This window comes from Vicugna pacos, chromosome 7 (genome assembly GCF_048564905.1).
Source record: "Vicugna pacos chromosome 7, VicPac4, whole genome shotgun sequence".
Classification (NCBI taxonomy): Eukaryota; Metazoa; Chordata; class Mammalia; order Artiodactyla; family Camelidae; genus Vicugna; species Vicugna pacos.
The window spans coordinates 32,515,137-32,531,880 of record NC_132993.1 but is presented as its reverse complement, the minus strand read 5'-3'; the positions used below and the strand labels follow the sequence as shown (position 1 = coordinate 32,531,880).

Below are 16,744 nucleotides of genomic sequence, written 5' to 3'. Positions count from 1 at the left end.
TGAAAATGTGTATATATATTCTTTAAAAGATTGGATAATTGAAATAGTTAGGATAATAATCACTTCATTTTAGGGGCTCTTCTGCCTGATAAATTAAGCAGATTTGACAAAAAGTAAAATAGAAAATAAGTTGAAAAATCATTTAAAATGTTTGTCTTTGCTCAAGCTTTAGAGCTCAAGTTTGATCATATAAATTTAATACCCACATACATAATTATTTAATTGGAGGACAAAACCAATTATCAAAATATTTAATAATAATAATAAACTGATAGAAAATATTTATCTGCCAAACAAGTGTTAACTCTCATCTTTGCATTATCTCATTTAATAGTCACAACTATTATTCTCTCTATATTACAGGTGAGGAAATTAATACTTAGGGAAATTAAATAACTTGCCCAAGTTGACATAGCTACAAAAGTGATAGAATTTTATTTCAGTACGGTTAATTCTGACAGTCAGAAAATGGTAGCATTTTTTAATGAAAATGAAAATTCCATTGTTTTTGAAAAATGCTGTCTGGCAGTTGATATTATTTCAGAAACCAAATTCTGAAGAAGAAATTTGCATTTCTTCTGTTTCATCCAATTCAACCTGAACATGGAACTAGCGTGGAAAAGAAAAGGAAATAAATTATGCATATGTTGGAAATAGCTTGTTAGAAACCCATTAACTTTTAACCATCCAGATTTTAACCACTGAGGGTATTAGGTTAAAGCTATCACTTAAGAAAATTGTAAATGTCTCCCTTGGGAAGAAATTAACTCAATTCTATGAAGCTAACACTGCAAACTGTACAACTAGGTGGTATAGACTTCAGTAGCACTAGTTGATTAAGCCTTACAATCATGTTGGAACCGAGCTCTCACTTTCCCTTGAGACTTGTCTATCGGACATCTACAACCTTCAACTGCCGGTGCCCCAGGATGTCTCTGTCCTGGGCAGCTGTGAGGCTGCTGCCGGCTCCTGTTAGCTGCTTGGGCAGTGCCAGCAGGTTTCTAGACTGCCCAGGTTTGAGGCAATCTCAGTGTTGGTCAGAACATAAAGCATGTGCTCTTGATTCTTCTCCACCTGCTATCCCAGCAGCTCTATAAGGTGGATAATCTCTTCAAACCATGATTACTTTGTCGAGCCAATCAGATCTAAGGGTGGCCTTGCATGTAGTTGAACAAGGTAACTGCTTCTATGTTGTGATTTACAAGACCGTCAGCAAAGGACCTTGCTATACCTTGCCCATCATCTCACTCCCCACCCAATTTCCAGGGCATGTCTTAAAGACCTCAGATTACTTTATAAAAAAGGATTTAAATGGTTTCAGGCACAATTATCTTCCCTGGATGAAATTCAAACTGCTCACTCTTTGAGTTTTTAGTTTTTATAATTCCTTGTCACCTGTACCATATTTGACTAAGCTATTGGTCTCATAACTGAGAACTTCTTTACAACCAAACTGCCCTAGCTTCATAGGGGGTAATATTCAAATCTCTCAAGGATTACCCTTTTTAAACCTAGCATTACCCTGCCCATACCAGAAGTCTGCTCTATGAATGCACCCGTTGTTACTCCATTCGCCACACTGCCAGGGGAAATCCTAATAGTAGAGCCATCACCTCCAATTCACCTAAATGAGACTGAAACCAGCATGTACAACTCTGATCTCTCTAATTGCAGTAGTTTCCAACCACTGTTTTCATCAGAGAAACTGTTTTCTTTAAACAAAATTTCACCCAGAACCTGAGTATTGATTGATGTGTTCAATAACTACTGAGCAGGTGTTATGTGCCAAGCACTGAATTTTTGCCTCAGTAAGTGGAAACCCCATCCATCCACCAAACAGACCCAGAACCAAAGTCTGGAAGTCATCCCTCATTCCTCTCTTTCCCTTGCTGCACATATCCAGTGCACTGGCAAAGCGTGTCAATTCCACCTCTGCTATCTATCTCCACTTATTTCCCACCTCTTTCTATTGCCACCTGATCCAAATCACTGTTATCTCCTGTATCTGCCAGGACACACCTCCCTGCTACTTCTGCTCTTGCTCTCCTATAATCTGTTCTACACATAGAAGTAGTCTAACGCTTCAGCGTGATTTAAAATGCCATCAGATCTGCCCCTTGCCTGCCATTCCCATTCCATCTCATCCCTGTCGTACACAAATCCCTAGACAACATGGTCTTCTTTATGCCCCTTTACGTCAAAAATGTTTCTGCCTTAGGGCCTTTGCACTTTGTTTCCTATTTCTGGCATGCTCAGCCACCAGGTTCTCTCATGGCTGTCTCCTTCATATAATTCCCATCTCAACTCATGTTTCTTCCCTGGAGAGGTCTTCCCTCACCAGCCTATGTAAATTAACCCTCCAACCCTTAGTCACTCTTTATCTTTATCCCTTGTAATATTTTCTTCAAATCATTCATTGCTACCTGAAATATCATGCTGTTTTACTCATTTACTTGTATTGTCTGTCTCCTCTTCTATAATATAAACTCCTTTCATAGCTATGTCCCTTAAAATGCTGCTTGGCACATAGTTGGTACTGAATGACTGTTTGTTAAATAGACTGGGCAGGGGCGGACAAAGCAGAACATTCAGTTATGCCAAAAGAGTAAATAATGAATAAATACAAATTGAGGTATGTACCATAAAGTAATAGATTTCTGTGTGGTCCAGAGAAGGAGGCTCTACACAGGTGAATTGAAGGAGGTGAGCTAGAGGGAGTTCATATGGCTATCTGAGGGAACAGGGCCCATGGCAGAGAGAAAAGGCAATACAAAGGCTGCAGAGGCCTTCTGGAGGCAAGTCTGGCCTGTTGGAGGCTAGAGTGAAATGGTCCAGCGGGGAGAGTAATAATAGGAGATGAGGTCAGGGATATAACGAGTTACAATGGCAGGGCTCTTTCTTTGAGCATAATAATTTTGACATTAAAGCTTTCATTTTTCTGAAATACCTGGCAGCTACTTTAGGCTTCATGGAAGGTTTTTCATATGTAGTCTAATTGGTTCCGTTGAGATTGATATCACTGTATGATATTAGATCGTTCTGGTATATTCGGTCACAATACACATAAAAACCCCAGGAAAGAATGCAAGATTGCAAAGAACAATCAGATCTTAATCATACTGGACCTCCCAGAATTGATTATTTACTCTGAACAGTCAATTATACTGCTGGCATTTTGATCCAAGGTCAAATGGGGCAGTTTAGTTTCATTCTGATGCTAGAGTCTAAAGTAATCTGATTGCTTTGGGCAAATTGTAGGTAGACCTGTGTGTATACCAGAAAACAGTTTTGTTTTAGTTTTCAGAAACACTTTAAAGTTTTTAGGGAATTATTCTACTTTCAAAGGTAAACTTGTTTTTGATATGTAAAATTATCCCATAGTTCAATAGAGTGGTGGGTACATAGAAATTAGGTAAATTTATAATTTATTACAGATTACAAATATAGGGAAGATGTTACCTAGCTTCAAGGTGTTCATGATTTAATTGATAGATAAGACAAATACACACGAAAAAGGAAATACTGTAGAAATCATATGTCAGTGCAAAAATGACTTTTTCCATAATGCTCTGTCTGCCTTCCCTCACCATGATTTTCTAGCCTCTGAAACTTGTCTCAGCAATCTTAGCCCCAATCCCTGGCTTAGAACCAGTCATATTCTTGATCTAGAGGAATATAAGGGGTAGTTGGCTGGTAGTGGTGGGATTCAGGGTCAGCTCATCTGTGTCGTTGATCTAACTTTGGCCTCATATCCTTATTCTAATTATTGGATCTGCCTTTTGCCTTGGCACTGACCGTACTCTCCTTCATCCTGATTGCCCTGTGCTCTGTCAGTCTCATACTTCAAGGTTAAAGAGGTTAAACTCCTCCCCCAAATGAAAGCTGAATATTTGCTACCTGTGAGCATCTGCTGAGGCAAGCTGTCTGTTTTCCCACCTGTTGTCTGCTATCAGAATACTCTGTAATAGCAGCCCCATTCTGAGATTGAAGGTGATATTATTATAATAGTAAAATATAATTAGCCAACACTTCTCCTAATTTCAAGGAGACAGAACCTGGGAAGGAAGGACACTTACTTATCTCACTGTAGAGTTTTTGAATTTTTTACCATGTACTTATTGTATTTAATAAATAATTTAAAAATAAAAAAACTGAAACAGTAATAACTTTAAAAACTAAAATGATGGTATTTTTTTCATTTCACAGAAATATCTGAACCTTGCCTCAAATGAAGTACCTGATGCTAGAGTTCCCCAAGAAAGCAATTCACGCAAAGGAATCCAGGTAAGGTAACTCCTGATTGTAAGCTGACGTTTTAGCATTAAACCTGACTATCTAGTGAACTAGACACTGGGAAGTTGGACTCTAAGATTATTTACAACTCCAGTGTGAGCTTGTGAGCCAATATGATAGCAAGACACAGAAGAGCGTCTAAGAGATAGAGGATTTGTCTCAATGCCCAGGTGTGATATGGGGGAAAGGAAAGACTTCCAGGTCTATCTTCCCAGCTGCATGGAGCCCTGCCTTACCTTTCTAGTCTCCTGGAAGGAAACAGTCCCAAAGAACCATTTTAACATTTGTGTCATCTTTCAATCATTTTTAATACTCTAGCTTCTTGTACTGCAGTTTAATTGAGGGACACATTTCCTCCTCCTTGGAGATACAATGGGATGCCTGCATTCTAACCCATTTTTATGAGAGGGGGTAAAGAAGGAAAGGGGATCTTTAATTTCCTCCCTAGGGAGGAGAAATGGTTGGACAGATGAGTTCATGATGGAGGTGGGTCTTGGGGAACAGATGTTGGAGATAGGATAATATGACGTAGGGGTGATTAGGTAATGTCAGGTAGATTATGGAGAGTCTGGAAGTCATGATAAAGAGATTGGACTTTTTTCTTTTAGTTTATTTAATCAGTCATTAAAAATTCCCTAGGTGCCCACATGATGCCAGGTCTGGGTTGGAGTTGGGGTGACAGTGATGAACAATATAATCTTTTGTGCTCAAGGAGCCTAGACTCTCTAAGGGGAAATAGGTAAGTAAAGAGGCAATTAAAATAATGTATTAGTGCTGTGTCTGGAGCAGATGGAGCTGTGCCAGAAAGATATATGACTTAATTCTGGGAGACTGGAGAAAGCTCCTAAGAGGAGGACATTTGGGAATTAGTCTTAAGTTGCTAAACCTGCAGAGAGGGTGGCAAAGAGCATTCAGGCAAAAGGAGCCTCATGCAGATAGATCACAAAGTGAGCATGACTTATTAGAAGACCTGCGTTGCCTTCAGCTTGTGTGGAGTGTCCAGGAAGACAGTGAGTAATGAGACTGGAGAAATCGTCAAGGCTGGATTGTCAAAGGCCTCATAAAAACACATGTTGAGGGGTTCAAAATTTGTTTCAAGAACAATGGGAGCCAGCCATTGGATGGCTTTAGTTAAGGAAGTGACATAAGCAGACATACACTTTTAGAAAGATTACTCTGTCTAGTGCAGAGAATGTACTGGAATAAGGCAAAATTAGAGGCAAGAAGACCAGTGAGGAGGATACTGAAATAATCCAGGCAGGAGATGATGACCACTGTAATAAAATTATGAGTTTGCAGGATGTGCCTGAATTCTTTTGTTGCATCTCCAAATCCCACCTCTACCTTTCTTGCTACTACACTGGGCCTTGTGAATCTGCCCTCCATGAGTTACATCAGCTTTGCCCTCTAGCTTCCAAGTAGATGTGGCCAGTGGGAGATATCTGTATGTGATCAAAGGGAAGGAGAAGAGTGAGGGTGAGATAGTGATTCCCCCCAGACTCCCTCCCAGTTTGATCACTTCAGGTTGGGGGCTTCCCTCCAGCAAAGTCTAGAGCTGTTGTCTGGCAGCCCTGTCCATATAGCTCTCCTCTCCAGGTCAGGTGGCCACTCATTACTCTTGCCCATTCTGGCCTAGGTGTAATACCTCCCAAAGTGTTGCGTTACCCTTGTGGTTTCCTTCAGACCTGATCATACCTTTGCAAACACTCTCATTGTTAAGGTCTTCTCCAATTATGTAGCTTAATGTACCATCTCTTTTCTGTTGGAGCCCTGACTGATGCACAAGAGGACAGGGAGAGTGGATAGACGTGGGACATTGTAAAATGGTGTAAATTGAAAGTATCCTGTGTGAGACAAAGTGCAGGAGAGGGGGCAGTTGATATTAACTCTTACAGATAATACACTTGTAAGGAGTTTGTTTCGGTTTAAGTAAAAGGAATAACCATAATAAAAGCCAGTGTCTTACTAAACATTAGGCACGGTGCTGGGTCTTTAAATACATTGTTTTGTTTAATTCTTACAAAGTTCATAAAGTAGGCTTTATTCCATCTTATGGATGTGCAAACCATGTCTCACAGAGGTTATGTAATCTGCTGTAGGTTACTCATCCATCCTAGATGGCATAGGTGGAATTCAGATTCATCTCTGAGTGACTCTGTGTTATATTTGTATGCAGTTCCTGAGGGTATTTTCCAGATGCAGATACTTAGGCTTCTTGGACTAAGTTTATATCTGACTCTGAATGGACTATTTTTAGAGGAACTGAGATTGAGTTTTCGGGAGTCATTTTCTTTAATTGTTTTAGTATTTTAATATTCTGGTGTGATTATTAAAAGGCTGCAAAACCTACTTGCGACACCATTTTCCAGGCTGAGTTTTCACAAAGAGATTCAGTCTATTTTTGTATTTATTAAACTAATCTTTTTTGGCAGCCTTTAGTGGTCCCATTAGACTGTGGGGGGCATTAAGTAAGGTAGAGAAGAAAACTTCAGGTAGGAGGTGGAAAAAAATTAACTTTATATGAAGAGAAATGTATATATGTATATTTTTTGAAAAAGAGTAACATTCCATGCTGCATTTGCCACCAGAGGGAGTCATATGAATACCATAACATATATTGACAAAGGAAAAGGAAAAATTATTACATATTTTCTCCCAATTCCATTGACATTTCAACCAGCATTCAGAATTTGGAGAACTGTTGCAACTCTGGGAAAGCACTTAAATCCCTCACTGTGGGTTGGAAACAGAAGAAATAACTTGCTTAAGTTAGCCATGCAGGGTGAAAACATCAAAACAAACTAACAGACATATTCCAGGTTTTAGTGACATGAGCTTAATATAATACTGAAACTAAAATAATCAAGCTGTGATCTCCTTCATTCCAAAAGTAATTCTGTAGTAGTACCAAAACACAGTTTTTTAAAAAAAATTCCTGGAATCAATGATCTAATCAACAATGTTATCAATGTTTCATTAAGCACATTTTATTTTACCATTATATTGCCTGTACCAGGATGACTGTGATTGTTATTGTCAGTGACTAAAATAAAAGTGCATTGAAAGTAAACATAATAGGTAGAAAGAGTCAATATCCAAAGACCATTTTATGTACCTATGCTCTCTGAAAACTAGGCCAAGATTTTCTCTATTGGTAAACTAGGGAGAAAAATGGGTTATTTAATAGCTGGTAGATTTGCAACCCAATTTATTTTATATCTAATTTTAGAATTTATCATTCAACAGCATCTACTGAAACCTATCATATATAGAGCACTAAATTGTCCATTAAAATCAAGATCCAGTGACGATAAATCTTAAAAGATGACCTCTGAAGTAATGTTTAATGCCTTTTATATAGATCACTAGTTCTCAAAATGTGGTCTCTGCCAGCTCTACCACTATTGCCTGGGAATTTGTTCAAAATATAAATTCTCCTGTTTCAATCCAGGTCTATTGATTTAGAAAGTCTAGACATGGGGTCCAGCAATCTGTGTTTTGACAAGCCCTTTAGATGATTCTGATACACGCTTTAAGTTTGAGAACCATTGGCAGAGATCTAATACATGGTCTCGTGAAACTAAGTCCAGCAGCTTATGCAGATTGGACTATGTGCTTTCTGTGTTTTGTTGTAATAGTTATTTTCTTATGGGTAAATTAAATTTAAAAATATAAATTAATCAGATCATAGAAATATGCAGCTTTTTATAACACCAAATAGTCATAGATTAAAGTAGTTGGATTTAGAAATAACAAACAGATGTGTTAAGAGAAATAAGACTAAACAATACATACTTTCTGTTAAGTGGCAGGGGAATTTGATTTTTCTCTTTGTCCACAAGCATTGCTTTTGCCTAAAGATCACAATTTATTGACTTTTCCATTTACAATTTTGAGATTACATGATTGCTTAGGAACTTAGAAGATGCTCTAAAAATGTATACTTTATAAGGGCAAAGTAAGATTTGCCTAGAAAACTAGAAACAAGATTAATATTATTAGGTGACTTTAATTTTGTACTTTATGTACTTTTATATTGTCTGAATTTTTTACAAGATGCATGAATTACTTTAAAATAGAAAATAAGTTTCTTTTAGGTAAAAAATATTTCAAATTTAAAAAAAATCTAGTTGCAACAAGCAAGTAACTTTAACATGACAAAAGAGATCTGGTTTTTATCTTTGGTAACCTAATAAGTACTGAATTACTGATATGATTAGTTGTGTATTATATTGGCTACTTCAGATATGGTCAAGCACAATGCAGTCAATTAGATTACAGGTATACCTTGGACATATTATGAGTTTGGTTCCAGACCACTGCAATAAAGCAAATATTGCAATAAAGTGAGTCACACAAATTTTTTGGTTTCCCAGTGCATATAAAAGGTAGGTTTATACTATACTGTGGTTTGTTAAAAGTGTGCAATAGCGTGATGTCTCTAACAACAATGTGCATACCTTAGTTAAGAAATACTTCAGTGCTTAAAAATGCTAACCATCATCTGAGCCTATAGCAAGTCGTAATCTTTTCTCTGATGGAGGGTATTGCCTTGATGTCAGTAGCTGCTGACTAATCACAAGGGTGGTGGCCAAAGGTTGGGGTGACTGTGGCAATTTCTTAAAATAAGACAATAGAGTTTGCTGCATCAATTGACTCCTTTTATGAATCATTTCTCTGTAGCATGCAAATGCTGTTTGATAGCACTTTTACCCACATAGAACTTCCTTCAAAATTGGAGCAAATCTTCTTAAGCCCTGCCACTGCTTTTCAACTAATTTTATGTAAATAATATTCTAAATCACTTGTTCTCATTTTACCAGTCTTCACCAGGAGTCGATCCTCAAGAAATTACTTTCTTTGCTCATCCATAAGGAGCTACACCTCATTCATTAAAGTTTCATCATGAGATTGCAGCAATTCAGTAACATGTTCAGGCTCCACTTCTAACTCTAGTCCTCCTGCTATTTCCACCACAGCTGTAGTTACTTCCCCCACTGAAGTCTTGAACCCCTCAAAGTCATCCGTGATGACTTCTTCCAAACACCTGTTAATGTTGATATTTTGACCTCTTCCCATGTATTGTGAATGTTTTTAATAACATTAGAATGGTGAATCCTTTCCAGAGGTTTTCAATTGACTTTTTGCAGATCCATCAGAGGAATCACTATCTATAGCAGCTATAGCCTTATAAAATGTATCTCTTAAATACTAAGATGTGAAAATCAGAATGACTCTGTGATCCATGGGCTGCAGAACAAACACTGTGTTAGCAGGCGTGATAACATTAATCTTGAGGTACATCTCTGTCAGAGTTCTTAGATGGTCAGGTGCATTGTTAATGAGCAGTAATCTTTTTTTCTGAGCAGTGAATCTCAACAGTGGCCTTAAAATACTCAGTAAATCATCTTGTAAATAGATGTGCTGTCATCCAGGCCTGTTCCATTTCTAGAACAGAGACAAAGTATATTTAGCATAATTCTTAAGGGACCTAGGATTTTTGGACTGGTAAATGAGCATTGGTTTCAACTTAAAGTCACCAGCTGCATTAACCCCTAACAAGAGAGACAGCCTGATCTTTGAAGACTTGAAGCCAGTCATTGACTTCTCCTCCCTAGCTATGAAAGGCCTAGATGGCATCTTCTTCCAATAGAAGGCTGTTTTATCTCCATTAAAAATCATTTGTTTGGTATAGTCACCTTCAAAAATGATCTTAGCTAGATCTTCTGGATAACTTGCTGCAGCTTCTACATCAGCACTTGCTGCTTCACCTTGTGCTTTTATCTTATGGAGATGGCCTCTTTCCTTGAACCTCATGAATCAACCTCCACCAGCTTCAAACTTTTCTTCTGCAGCTTCCTCACTTTTGTCAGCCTTCACAGAGCTGAAGAGGGTTACGGCCTTGCTCTGGATTAGGCTTTGGCTAAAGGGAATGTTGTGGCTGATCTGATCTTCTATCCAGACCACTAAAACTTTCACCATATCAGCAGCAAGGCTGTTTCACTTCCTTAATATTTATTTGGGTGTTCACTGGAGTAGCACTTTAAATTCCTTCAAGAACTTTTCCTTCGCTTTCACAACTTGGCTGTTTGGCTCAAAAGACCTAGCTTTCAGCCTATATCAGCTTTCAGCATGCTTTCCTCACTAAGCTTAATCATTCCTAGCTTTTGATTTAAAGTGAAAGATATGCTACTCTTCCTTTCACTTGAACACTTAGAGGGCATTGTAGGGTTATTAATTGGCCTAATTTCAGTATAATTGTGTCTCAGGGAATAGGGAGAGAGATGGAGGAACAGCTGGTCAGTGGAGCAGTCAGAGTACATACAACATTTACTGGTTGAGTTTACCATTTTGTATAGGTGCGGTTTAAGGAGCCCCAAAGTAATTATTGTAGTAACATCAAAGATCACTGATCACAGATCACCCTAACAAACATAATAATAATGAAAAAGTTTGAAATAATGTGAGAATTTCCAAAACGTGGCAGACACATGGCATGAATGCTGTAGGAAAAATGGTGCAAATAGACTTGGGCAATGGAGGGTTGCCACAAACCTGCAGTTTGTAGAGGGGGAAAAAGTGCTATCTGCAAATTGCAATAAAGTGAAGTGCAATAAAATGAGGTCTGCTCATGTAAATGGATGGCTCAATCAATTCTTTGTGATAGACCTCCACGCATGTAATTTGTACTGCTAATCATTTAAGGCTGACCTCGAAGATTGATGTGGGTTATTTTGTTATAATATATTACATATAGGGTACGAAATAGTAAGTATACCAAGAAAATACAGTCGTAAAGATTTAGTTGATACTCATTCAAGTAAGACTGGGGTATCAAACGAATATCTTCCTCTAATTATTTACTTTTCCTTATACACAAAGGATAATGTTGAGATGCCTTCTTTCTCCTATTTGCAAGGAAAAGTAAGGTTATATATAGATTTGTTGAATATGGAATGTAAGGATGAATGCCTGAACTTTCCTGACCCTTTTGTAGAGTTTTTGGTCTTTCTTCCTATTCTAGAAGTGGCCAAATTCATATAATAGAGTACAGTATTGTGCTGGCAATTACCCAAAAAAGCTTATGAAATCTTAGAAGTTGAAGAATGAGGTCATGATAAACTTTCACAGCTCCTTGTCTTAGAGCTTAAAATTGGAATTTGCTGAGTAGTCTTTCAAGATTATCCTCATGATTGTGGATGGTCACTGGTTGGAGTTGTATGAAGTGCATACTGTTAGGGAAGTGTAATTTCCTAGCAAGAGGTTATGGACTTTCACTGTGGAATTTAACCTAAATATTGTTCTTGGTGTATTTGTTATCTTCAAGGAAATTTTAAAATAGCACTCAGATTGGAAACTCAGATTTTATACAATGATATTCAAAATAAAGAACGTGCAAGAAACATTTTGTGAATGACTATATGGAAATTATTCTTCATGTGAGCCATGATTTTTTTCCCTTGTGTGTTCTAAAATATATTTATATTGATCCTTAAAACACTTGAGGAAAAGAATTACTTTCAAAGGTCTTTGACAGTTATCTAACGGAGGCAGTATAGCCTGGTGATGAAGAACATGGGTTTTTGAGTCAGGTTTGATTTGAAATCTCCACCATATGTAAGCTGTGTGGCCATGGATAAGTATCATTTAATTTCCTCCCTATCCTGCCTGCATTGCTTCATCCATAAAATGGACATAATAATAGTTCATTCTTCATGTGAGCATTATATGTGACAATGCAGGAAAAATAGAGCCATTTTTAAATTAAGTGTGATATTTCTTTTGTTATCTCCCATAATGTAAAGAAATAGATGAAGTTAAGTTTATGACTTATGTATATATAATTATGCTTTAAAGGCGTGCCTCTTAAAACTTGAACACAAAGGATTTTTATTAATCTTTGATCTTACTGACTGCTATCACATAGTGGCAAGTGTGTTCTAATCTTGTGACAAGAAAACCATCTCAAGTGAAGAGGTTATTATCTATTGACCATAATTACAATCTACAACGGCAATCTTTTGAAAATCCCAAGAATCCTATTATATTTGTCATTATAATTTTCAATTAAAATTATGAATCAATAATAGAAAGGTTAAGAAGTGGAGAGGGAATCTTATTTTTCTATGTTTATATTGATTGAAATTTGACACATTCTTTATATTTTAATTTTAAGATTTTTTTTTTAGCTGCTAAGTGAGTACTGTTGAAGTCAGTATTGACATAAACCTTACTTTGTCTTTGAAAGTAAGAAATGTTTGAGGAAGATAACAGATAGTTGGTAAAACCATGGGGCACTAAGCCACCACTGGGAGTGATTAAAGGGCTGCAGGTGCCAGGGAATCACCTGACACAGCTCACTTAGGACAAGAAGAATATTAAGTAGCTTGTGAGCAGCACTGTTTTGTGGGTTTTTTCCTCTCTGAACAAGAAAAGGAAGCAAGAAACTGAGAATAGAGAGATTATCTCTCATATAATTTAAAAAGCAGCGGGCTTTTGATTCCAAGTAACTAAAAATATATCTTTCAATACAAGAAAATCCTTACAAAATGGGAAGGGTAGATATATTATGATAAAAAACATCTTCTTAATTCTCTATTTCATTATTTTAAGTAGGATTTCTCTCTCCACAAGATCCTGTTTTTGCTGTGCTACAAAAATCAGCTCAGATTCAAAAAGCATAAAGAGATAATTATTCAAAGGAAAATGTAGCAATCTTTAGACAGGATTGTTTTTAAGACAGGATATTTTGAACAGATAATGTTGCAAGGTAGGGATGAGGCTAATGTGTTAAATATTTTTGCTGTAAACATCTTTCACAATTCTTGAAAAACAATTTATTCTAAAGTTTGGAATTGCTCTTATTTACAGTTTAGTTTTTGCTACACTTTTGCTTGATTAGGAGAATAAATGAATACAAACAAGATAGAGGTTAATGATTTATGCAATCTCTGTATCAAAAGCTGGGGCTGCTGTCCCACTGTCCCTCGAGAGTCATTTGTATGTTACCAATAGTTTACTCACTGTAATGGTGACTCATTGAATTTGCTGCCTTTCTCCTGTGGCTTTAGGCTTTCGTTTTCAAGACCAACAGTGAAACTAAGTGTTCACTAGGATCATGGATTACAGTGACCTAACACGTCCTTAATTTCTCTGGAACCAAACACTTAAGCTGCGAGGCAACTTGTTCATTTCTTTAAGTGTTATTTGGTAGCCATTGTCATTCACCAAACATTTATTAGATCCTTATATCTATCATTTGCCCTTTTCTTTTGTTTTTAAATGATTTTGTTTTTTAAATTTATATAATTTCTTAGCAATGGATTTAAATTATTTTAGTGTAGTCTGTTGTATGTTTATAGATGCAAACCCTGAGCTCTACCTTTAATACAGTTATTATTATTATTTTCAGTAGTACAACTTTCAACTGGTAAACTGGTGCAGTAACTTTTGCTTCTCCTATGTTTCAAAAAGTTTTTTCTCTAGCTCTAGTTTTTGCTGTTGTCTAGAATAAATTACTGGAGTTTTACTAGTATGTTCTGGCCCATATAAGGATAATTATTAAATCACATTTTAAAAAGCAATTTTACATGCATAAAAACACATATACTTTTATTCTTCTTATGTACCTATTGCTGTTCCTACTTGTGATCTTGTGTGTGTATGTATGATATAAATTTATACTGTGACAGATTATTTTTTATATAATCCAAGAAGACTTTTTTTGTTCTTAGCCTGATGCTCAAGACCATGAATGAGAGTATCTTGAAAACAGTACCCAAAATATTTCAAATTTTACAATGCTATTTTAGTCAATTGTTCTTACTCTAAAGAAATTTGAGATTAACATTAAGTAAACCAGTTATGCATAGTATATGTTTAATAACCAGCTCTCTGGGGAAAAAAAAAGCCTTAACTAGTAGTGTCTGCTGATTTCCACAGTGTAAATACTCTCACCAAGGCAAATTTGAACTACCAACCTGATGTCACTGAATGCTGAATGGTAAGAGATACATGTAACTGGTTTTCTCAAACCAGTATGAGCCAGCTGCAGCCAACCACTGATTATAATTCCATTTTTATAATAGTCATTTGACCTAATAAAAGATGAAATTATAAGACTGTTTTAAATGAAGTTTAAAAAGTCCTAATAGATTCTGCTATATGCTAAATTACTTTAATATATATGTTTTTTTCCCCCCCTGTTTCTTGTTTTGTTTGTTTTTGAAAGGAATGAGGCAAGAAAGTGATCTGAGTACTTCTAAGTAGATGATCATTGCAGGAAACTGTGTTTCAACAAATCCCAGACATCAGAAATCGAGTCAGGTAGTCAGAGACATAAATTACCCCAAATCCTTTTTCATCTGGAGAGAAATCCCTCCAAGTTAACACTGAGTTTTATTGCTGCTACTTCTAATATTTGCTGTCTATAACAATGACAAGTAGAAAGCATCTTTCCCTCAGTGAATTTAGTGATTTTGAAAATGTACAGTTTTATTTCATTTATAGAAAGGGTAGTCTAGAATAGTGCTCCCCAAACTATGGTTCACAAGTGAGTGTCGATCTGAGAATGGTGTGTAACTTCTGTGATGTGAAAAGGACAGACATTGAAGTAAGGGCTTGGAAGTTTTTAAAGCAATTTGACATTGCTGAAATATCCAGTTCATGATCAGTGGACTCATAAGATGGGACTATACTAATTGAACAGGGAATAGACAGTTTGGACTTTAGCTATATTTTTTTAGAGTAACATTAAATCTGGCTATGACAAAAGATTGAAGAGTAATTTTGAAAGTATATCACTTGCTTAATTTTGTATAAAAGTTAAAAATGAGTATCTTGAGCTTATCAAAATTGCTTTAAAATCTTTTCCACTCCTATCAATATTCTTCTGCAAGACTGTTTCCTCTGCTTTTGAGTATTATTAAAATAAAACAGAAGCCATTTAGAAAGTTGAATTGTCACTTGAATTGACAATGATGAAAGACCTGGAGAAGACATTTCACCAAAGAGATGAATAAGCCAGTGGAGGCCCCTTTGTTGATATAAAAATCACTTATCTATAGAAATGAGATATGTTTCTTAATAGAAAAACTCTATTTCCAATGCTGTATATAATCACCTCCCCAAATCTTCTAGGATTCCATTCGATAAGCTCACTGACCCATTTTTCTTTTGAGAAGTCCAACATATTTCAAACATCCCCTCTGGAAAAGTAAATATTTGTTATAGAACACAAGTTCTTAACCTGGATCCATAGATGATCTGAAATTGGATGCAAACTATGAATATGTAAAGGGAAAATATCATAGCTATAATCTGACTCTGAATAGATTCATAATTCTTAAAAGATTAAGAACTTCTTTTACATGAACTCCAGAAAACATAAGCAGGAAAGACTCAGAAATAACATACAGTCTGTGATATTTTGGCATCGGTTTATAACACATACAAAGATGAAAGTAGAAACTAAAAAAAAATACTTATTTCTATATAACTATTTTTGAATATGTCTAGAATTACATTATCCATCATGCATGTGGTAAGATTGATAAAGTTGTGTCAAGCTCTCTAAAGATGAGACACATTCTGCAATTAATTATTTTGGCAAAACAAGATAATTGATGAAGCTCACTGCATGGATTTCAGATAAATCAAAAGATACCAATAAAAACCATATATATATATATGGTATGTGAGAATTCTCCTCTGTTAAGTATCCTAATAGCTCTAATCATGACTAATGGCTGAAATCCATCACATGATTTTCAGTCTCCTTTGATTCTGGTCAAAGGGTCTACTTGAACTTTATTTTTTCTTTCAAATAGAGCCTAGAAATACTGACATGATTTATCACTGCATGTCCACTATTTCATTTCTAGCCTAGGATGCATTAAATAGATTTAGATGTAGATTTCACCCTAATTTAGTTTAGGAACAGAGATGCTTTACCTCATGTCATTTAGGTGTATTCAATCAATTCTAATCTATTTCAGATTATTGAAAATATCACACATGACAGTTTCTGTTGTCTCACTTTAACCCTTGTAATAAAGAATAATGAGAGTGTCAGGTTTGGAAAATCTACCTTCAGTGTGTAATATTTATTTTGCACCTATAAATTGCTAGATGTTAATAGGCTGCCTCTGGTTGCCTTCAACATTATATTGTTAGATGGATGAATGTACATATTTATACTTTTCTATTTTAGTATTCTGAAACACATATAATATACACATATATCTTCTATAATGATTTTCTTTCACAAGGTACTTACCCAAGTCGTTGAGGTCACTATAAACACACAGTTGATATTATAATATAAGTAATGTGGTGAATATGAAGTAATCTAAAATTTTAAAGCTTTGCTCTTTTGATTTTCTAGTGCTTCATGGAGGCCTTCTAGCATTCTAGGGTAGATCTATATTTCATGTAAAACCAATATAAAGAA

General features: G+C 36.0%; 1 long non-coding RNA gene across 2 annotated transcripts in view; it reads left to right on the top strand.

Annotated features, from left to right (window-relative positions):
* The window catches only part of LOC116278760 (uncharacterized), a 565,251-nt gene that overhangs the window by 12,690 nt on the left and 535,817 nt on the right, over positions 1 to 16,744 (top strand). For both annotated transcript variants that reach the window (XR_004188091.2, XR_012074328.1), the window contains exon 2: positions 4,207 to 4,284. This is a non-coding gene — a long non-coding RNA (uncharacterized lncRNA). The remainder of the gene's footprint in view (positions 1 to 4,206; positions 4,285 to 16,744) is intronic.